Genomic DNA, 8797 nt, shown 5'->3' on the forward strand with positions numbered 1-8797 from the left:
TTAAATGGTAATTCCAAGGTTAGTTTCAGCTAGTTGGGAGATGCTTTGAAGGCCTCAACAAACCCAGAAGATGCATTTAAGTTGGGTTTGTGCTATTTGATAGAGGGGGTACTGAATGACCTAGAGAAGACAACACAGATATGGGGTGATTCCCTGAAGATGGTTGAGGATCTTGACTACTTTTTCAAGTATTCGTGGAGGAAGTTGTCCTTCAAGAAGGTGATTACAGGTGTTAAAAAGGACATGCAAAAACAATTGAAACATTATGAGAAGAAGAAGAAAGAGGGTTCAAGCACAAAACAGAAGGAGTCGAAGTATAGTTTCTATGGATATGCCCTTGCACTTCTGTACTAGGCTTTTGAGGCCATGCCAGCTATTGGGAGTAAGTACGGTGATAATAATGGGAACTAGATTCCCAGGATACTTAGCTAGGCTACGAAGATCGATATGACTCTTTCGACAGCTGAGTTGATTCCTATGTTCGCCAAGCATCGAGTAAGTTCCACTTTATCTTGTTAAATGTCACAAATTAATTTATTAACAATTCATTTTATTGAAGTTTTTTCTGACACATGTTATTCGACCATGCAGTTAGTGGTATTTTGCATGCTGAAGCCACGTCCCGGTGAGGTAATCTACTACAATAGCCTCCCAGACGTTGATTCTAGGTTATTCCTTGGGTTGGAATCAATTGTAGTAGAGGCTGGGACTACAACAGAGGAAGTAAAGCCTGAGAAGGAGGCAAAGAAGCTGGCAGAGGTTGAAAAGGAAGATTCCATTTTTTATGAGGATGTCCCGAGGGTTGAGGAGGGCACTTCATAGGCCTGTGCACCTTGCCCAGCCTGATTATGAGAAGTTGATGCAAAGGCTCAAGAGGGTTGAGGAGGGCCAGGAAACCTTACTTCAGAATCTGAATATGATCATGGCTTAGTTATCGCAACTGATTTCAATGGTCTCTGATTGATCCACCTACTTAAAATCAGATACAGAGTCTGCTATCTTGCCTGCTGACTATGAGCTTGGTGATCCACCCTCCACTCCACAGCCAGACATCTCTTGTTGCCAGTGATGCTGACAGTCCCAGTGTACGAGTACTGCAGCCTGAGGAGGCAGCTGGCCTTGAAGTTGTCAGGAAGAAATGCAGGCCCAAGTGTTTTGATGACTTCACCGACCTAAAAAAGAGAATGAGAGTAGATAAGCAGGGACTAGTTACTGAACCATTGAGGAAGTGTGACCCGCATCAGGAGAAGAGGTTCCATAAGTGGATGATCGGGAAGATCGAGAACAAGAGGGATAGAAACGTCCATACTAGGACGCACGGTGTGGCATGGTTCTTGCAGTTGCACACGGTTCAAACTTGGCTTTTATATTCGGTATGTAAATTACATTTATGTTTTCAATTCAATCATAAAATATGTTGATGGTACTAACCTATTTTCATGTTTTTATGCTGCCAATGCCACTTTTATCATGCCGCATTTCGGCAGGATGCTGCGATCATGAACACCACCTCCCCCCAAGTGTGCCTAGGTCATTGGAATCATTTCAAAGAGATCAACACTAAGTATACATGGGATGACGATGTGCTGAAAATGTTGAAGGGCGTTGATAATCAATTCCTCGTATCCTGGCACAATGTGAGTGAAGTATATTTTTCCTTGCACGTCGAGCAAACTGCACATTGGATCGCTATTGAAGTCTCCATTCCATTGTGGTGCATCAACATTTATGATTCCAACCATAGCGTGCTTAGTCCGACTCTATTGGAGGAAGTGATCAAGCCTTGCTGCATATTGTTGCCTTCATTGTTGTGGTGTTCTGGCATGTTTGATGACCATGCCGACCTCCAGATATATCCTAAGTAGAAAGCAAAGCCTTTTTTGTATTATCGTATTTCTCTTGAGGAGTGTCCTCAGACTAAGACAAGGTATTCCTCTATTTAATTAGTGTTTTTTGAAATCTGAATATTAAAGTTACTTTTATCTTTTATTGACACAAAATTGCTTATATGCAGTGGGGATTGTGGTATTTTTGCCATCAAACATATCGAGCATTTGGTTTCCAGGCTACCACTCAATACCATTATCAATGAGAACATGCAGCATTTCAGGACCAAGTGGTTTCCAGGCTACCACTCGATACTATACACCTCTTGTATAGTATAGTATATAGGAAGTTTTGTATATGGTTTTTTTATCAAACATTTTTTTTTTATGAAGTTATTAAATAAAAAACTACTAAATTCACAGAATATGTCTGCCTCGACAAAACTCGATGGGTCAAATGAACTACCTCGATAGGTAAACATAATACTTAACCAAATATGCCTAAATAGGACTCAATTGGCCTCAATAGGTAAAAATAATACATAAACAAATCTGCCTCGATAGGACTCGATAGGAAATAAATTCTTAAACAAATCTGCCTTGATAGGCCTCGATAGAACTCGATTGACATCGATAGTTCCAGAATAATATTGGACCAAATCTGCCTCGATAGGCCTCGATAGGACTCGATAGGCCTCAATAGGTCTTGAATAATACATAACGATATATGCCTTAATAGGACTTGATTGGACTCGATAGGTTCATAATAATACATCACGATATCTTCCTCGATAGGCCTCGATAGGAATCCATAGGTTTGGATTAATACATAACAATATATGCCTTGATTGGTTCATAATAATACATAATGATATCTGCCTTGATAGGCTTCGATAGGACTCGATTTTCCTCGATGGGTCCAAATTAAGGCCTATCGAGGCAGACTGACTACTGTGTCGAGGCCAATCGAGGCCTACTGAATCCTATTGATGCAGATAGGAAAAATTTTGTGAATACTATTTATTTAGATCAAAACCAACAAAGTATTAGGAGAGACACCTGAATAAAATAAATGCAGCATAATCAATTGAATTATTACAGAATACAAATTTTTAAAGCCTAGCCTTACATGACTTCTTGTTGTGCCCACTACCACCACATTTGCTACACTTACGTGGCTCGAAGATCTTTTCCCTGCGAGAAGCATAGCAGTTTGTCTTTCACCTACCCACTTTATGCTTCCAGGGCCTTCCTACAGGGGTTTTCTCAATGGGGACACCGACAACCATATCTCTGATGTGATTAGGGATTACCCATTCATACTCGTTCCCAACAGGGTAAATAGTTTCCCTATAAGTGTCCCTCAATGCCTCGATTCTATAGTAAGGGGAACACAATGAGTAAATGCTTATGATTCTTTTTCTGGCTGCAGCAAAAGCATGTACACAGGGTATCCCAATGGTTTTGAACATGCAACAAGAGCATGATTTTGTGGCCAAGTTCACCTCACCATCACCATTACAATCGACCACAAGAAATTCATGATGACCAAGGACTTGGACATCCAGGAAAATTTCTTTCTCACCTATTTGTTTCACATCCTTTTCCATCTCAGGTGATAATACAGTTGTTGCTTTTGCAGCTCTTCCAGGTCTATCGACAAACCAAGATTGAAGAGTGAATCTTATGAATTCCAGGAAAGTGGCAACTAGAGAGCTTCTTGCCTCCTTGGTCTTATTGTTAAAGCTTTTTGCGTAGTTACTTGTCATGATATTGTATCTTGACAGTGGTCAGTTTTGAATTTTGCCACCACATTCATACAAATGTGACGGTAACATCCACCGTGATAGGCATCTGGGAACATAAGCTCCAAAGCATGATTAATGCTTTCATGCCTGTCTGATACAAAAGCTAGGTTGTCAACGTCCCCTATGGCTTCCTTCAATTTTCTCATGAAATAACTCCAAGAGTTATGGTTTGCACTGTCCACCAATGCAAACACAATTGGAAACAACTGGTTATTTGCATCCAACGCATCAGCACAGAGCATGTGGCCACCATACTTATTCTTCAACAATGTACCGTCCACAAAAATGACAGACGACAGTATTGGAATCCACGCCTAGAAACATCGAGGGAAAAGAAGCAATACAAGAAACGTCCATCTTCTGTTACAAAATCAGTAATTGAACTTGGGTTCTTATGCTCCACCTGACATAGGTATCCAGATAACTTGGAGTATGATTCCTCAGGTGTCCTTTTGACATACATAAGAGCCTTTTCTCTGCATCTCCATGCCTTCTCATAGCTCACTTTGACTCCAAAATGGTGCTTCATGTCCTCCCTTATGTTGTTTGCCATGTACTGAGTACCATCAGTAGCAAATTTCCTCTTGATTAGGTGGCCAACAACCCACGGTGATGCTTGACGGTGGTCCTTATCTTGAATTTCTTGTGAGCAAGTGTGTACTTTGTTGTATATAGTAATCTCAAACATTTCAAATTGCATTTTTTTCTGTCCCCTCAATCTCCAACAACAATCAGGATCCTTGCAGGTAATGTACCACACATCAGTCCAAGATTTCTTCACCATAAAATCAAAATTATTTTTCATTGCAAATATGGATGCTTTGGTTTTCAATTCAATCTTGTTCTAACAGAACTTGCAAAGGTGAAATTCTCTTGAAAGCATTGTTGGTTGAGGAATGATGTTGATGTGAGGCTTCTATATCCTCTTTGGTGAACATGGGAGCACTCCATGTTTTACGATCTTCACCTAAGTCCAATCGACATCTATCACCGATTCTACTTGGAACTGGACGACTACTGATGGTCCTAGGTGTTTGTCGATCTCCTATTCTGCGCTCCTTAAATACCATAACATCTGAACTCTATGTTGGCAAATCTACCCTAATATCTGGCCCACCACGATCTGTGGCATCAACAACAGGATCGTCGTTAACATAAGGATCGTAGCCATAGGGCATCGTACTCTGTTGTGTCATGAAAATATGGCGGATCTCTAACAGGTATATCATCATGGACTATAACGTCTGGATTTGTCTCGGGAACAAATTTCCCAACCTCACTTTGAGTTCCTTTGAAACCATGACATGGGGGAGAAATGTTCTCTTCAAATCGAACTTCTTTATTAACACTTGGAGAGGCAGATGCTTTTCTTATACCTCCCTTCTTAACCAATGTCATACATAGAGGAATCAACTTGTCTACAGATTTCGATGCTAACCCAATGAATGCATGCACATGCCTATCATTTATTATAACGGTAGGTTTGACAAATTATGAGAGGCATGTGTACAGGACCTCAATTTTCTAGTCATGCACACATTTATCCACTTTAAGCTCATCGTACAAAATGTCAAGAAGTTGCTCATACGTCACACCCTTCTCCAAAGGCAGAACTTGATTTTCAGCATCCCTGAAAATCCAATCACTATTTTCCAGTTCCCAAACACCACTGAATGCAAAAATTATGGAAACAGACGAATCTGTATAAACAAACAACAAAAAATAGGTCAAAAATTAAAACTATAACATAAAATAGCAAAAAATCGATTTCTATCGAGATATGTCGAGGCTTGTTGAGGTTTATCGAGTACAATCGATGTACATTGAGGCAGACTGCCCGAAAAATTTCTTATGAACCCATCAAGCCCCGTCGAGGCCCACGAGGCATATACTACATACATTAAGTTCTATGCCTCTATCGAGGTCCATCGAGGACCATCGAGTCTCATCGAGGTAGTAATTTTCCCTAAATGTGTGAGGGTTTTATCGAGGTCCATTGAGGACCATCGAGTCTCATTGAGGTAGCCATTTTCCCTAAATATGTGAGGGTTTTATTGAGGACTTTCGAGGCATATCGAGGTAGCCAATTAATATAAACATATGAGGATTTTATCGAGGTCCATGAAGGACCATTGAGTCTCATCGAGGCAGACTAAAAACCCAGAACAAAACCAAGAAAGGAATGAAAATTCATTCCGATAATGAAAATTACAATAAAACATGAAGGCATACATAAATCTGTTCGAAATAGCAAAAGCAATGTAGATAAACAAGTTTCCTCACTACATATAACAAATATATAGTTACCCATACGATTTTTGCCCCTATATCCGAAATCCAAAATGAAGTTCTTGCCTTGAAAGGATTCACGATTTGCCCCTAGATCTGACATCCAAGCTCGAAAATAAGTATAGATTAAGATAATGGTGGCTGGATTTTTTTTTTTTTTCGTGTATGAGAGCTTGAGAGATAGAGAGGGAAAACGTGCGAGATTAAGAGGGAGAAGACAATAGGAGAAAAAGAAAGGGAAATTTATGATAGGGGCATTTTGGGAATCCAAGGGAATACTAGGATAAAAATGTGATGTTTTTTTAGATTGGTATTATTTTGTTATATGTGCCACTTTTATGCATCAATAGTCAAATTTCCCAAATAAAATGTCCTTACACATGCTTTCAGAGCATAAACCCTAACACTTATGTCCTTTTGAAAGACATAACACTTATTCTTATCCTTCCTTTATGTAAGGTTTGTGATCTTGAATGGTTCTGTCCAAATGGGTTTGTCTTCATTCTTGAGTTATTACATTTCTCAATATCCTCGTCAAACGTAATGAGGACTCAGTGACAATGAGTTTGGATTTGAGAATAAGAAAGTATACTGTAGATGAGAGCTTGGTGAAGAGTTCAACCCGTTGACCATGAGAGGGAACAAAGCAAATATCCAATTTTCCTTGAAGAACTATATCACAAAAAAAAGTCAATTTTAATGTGCTTTATACATCAAGGAAATAGTGGATTAGTAACTAAGGCAGCAACCCCTTGATTGTCACACCAAATAATTGTTATTCCAGTTGGACAACACCCAAGTCCTTTGAGATAAGATTTAAGCCACACAAGTTCCGCAGTAAGATGAACAAGCACGTGATACTCTGATTTTGTGCTCGAACGCGCTACAACCCCTTACTTTTTAGAGCTCCACAAAATAAGATTGCACCTAAATACTTGCAATAGCCGCTGGTGGAATGATGGTCATCTAGAAAATTAACCCAGTCTGCATCAGTCAAGTCGACTAAATCAATAGAACGAGTGACTTTGAAAGGTAACCAATGAGTGATAGTACCTTTGAGATATCTCAACACCTGTTTACATGTTTTCCAATGATTCTCCATAGGGGCTTGTAAAAACTAACTCAATTTGCTGACTATATACGTGAAATACTGGAGAGCACCAACAGTTCGTCTACAATGAAATGGGTTAGGAATATGATTGTTATCTTTCTTAAATATAGCTTTGGAAGCAAAAGTTGGAGTATGTAACAACTTAGCACCATCAAGGTTCAACTTTGCCAAAAGGCCAGCTATATATTTAGACTAAGTGAGGTACAAACTAGAAACACTATGATGAGCCTCAATAGCCAAAAAGTAGTGTAAAGAACCAAGGTCCTACAAGGTAAAAGTGCCATTTAGATCCCACACCAGTTTATTAATAATAGCAAGATATTAGTCTTGTGTTGGTAAATAAACAAAAGAGACATTTGATTTAGAGTTAACAAACCGCACATGCAAAGAATGTCTTGTAACCTCTCAAACCAAGCACGAGATGCTTGTTTGAACCCACATAACACCTTTTTTCAATTAGCAAACATAACCATGCTTATGAGAATCAATAAAAGTAGCTGGTTGAACCAAAATAACATTTTAAACAAGAATGCCACTCAAGAAGGCATTATTAAAGTCAAGTTTTCTTATATCCCAATCTTGTGTGACAGCTAAAGTGAGGAAAACTCGAATAGATGTAGGTTTGATAACGAGACTATATCTTTCAGCAAACTCAATACCTAGATTTTGACAAAATCCTTTGGAACCCAATCATGCTTTGTACTTGTTGAAAGTACCATCCAAATATAACATGACCTTGAATACCCACTTATTTCCAACCAAATTATAGTGTGGTTGAGTAGGAACTAGTTCCCAATAGGTATTCTTCATTAATGCCCAATACTTACATTCCATGGCTTTCTTCCATTCCTGTTCGATAAGAGCCTCTTTTATAGATTTGGGCTCAACATGTCCATGTTTGATAGGTAAAGAGTATTATGTGGCTATAATGGTTTAAGCTTGAAAATTTTGGCCTCCGAACGAGTTATCATAGGGTGGCAACCTAGTCTCTGAGGCCAATTGTCGGATCTACGAATTTAAATCTTCATGCATGCTCCCTATTATTTTTCAAATAACATAATAGAAACATAGAATCACATGGCGTACAATTAAGCATCAGATTTGTAAATTAAAATAAAACAAAAGGTATAGAAACTTTTGAATATGTAGCGAATTAATTGACTAATTCCTTTGAATTCTCTAACCTTTTGCCCTTGTAGAATGCTAGGTATTGGAAGGAATTCAAACGGCTAGAACACAACACCACAATCTTCCAAACCTTTCTCTAATTTAGATCTAACAAAGGGTGGTCTAATTCTCAACACATGTGAAGACAAAAATACACAAAGAAAGAGAGATAGAGAGGGGTGGCCTAGAGTGAGAGTTTTGAAAGAGTTTTCTTACCTCAAATCTCTTTTAAAAATCACTCACTTAAGGTTCTATTTATAGGAAAATATTAGGGCAACCAAAATAGGATTTATTCCAATTCTTATTTAATTAAATATTTAAGTGTATAATTGGAGCAATTACTTGATCACCAATCTACACATGTGGCCGCAGGCACATAAGGGCAAATTAGCCATTTGATTTGTCAATTTTGTTTCCAAAATTACCCAAAATCAAATCCTTACTTATTTATTTTAAATAATAATTAATTAAATATTTGTTCAAAATTTATATTTTCAACCTTAATTAATAAAATTGCCCAATCGTCTATAAAACTCTCTTTTGAGAATTTCCAATTAAATCCTCAAACTTTCTCTAATTTCTAATTCTCACCTAAT

This window comes from Humulus lupulus, chromosome X (genome assembly GCF_963169125.1).
Source record: "Humulus lupulus chromosome X, drHumLupu1.1, whole genome shotgun sequence".
NCBI classification, from domain to species: domain Eukaryota; kingdom Viridiplantae; phylum Streptophyta; class Magnoliopsida; order Rosales; family Cannabaceae; genus Humulus; species Humulus lupulus.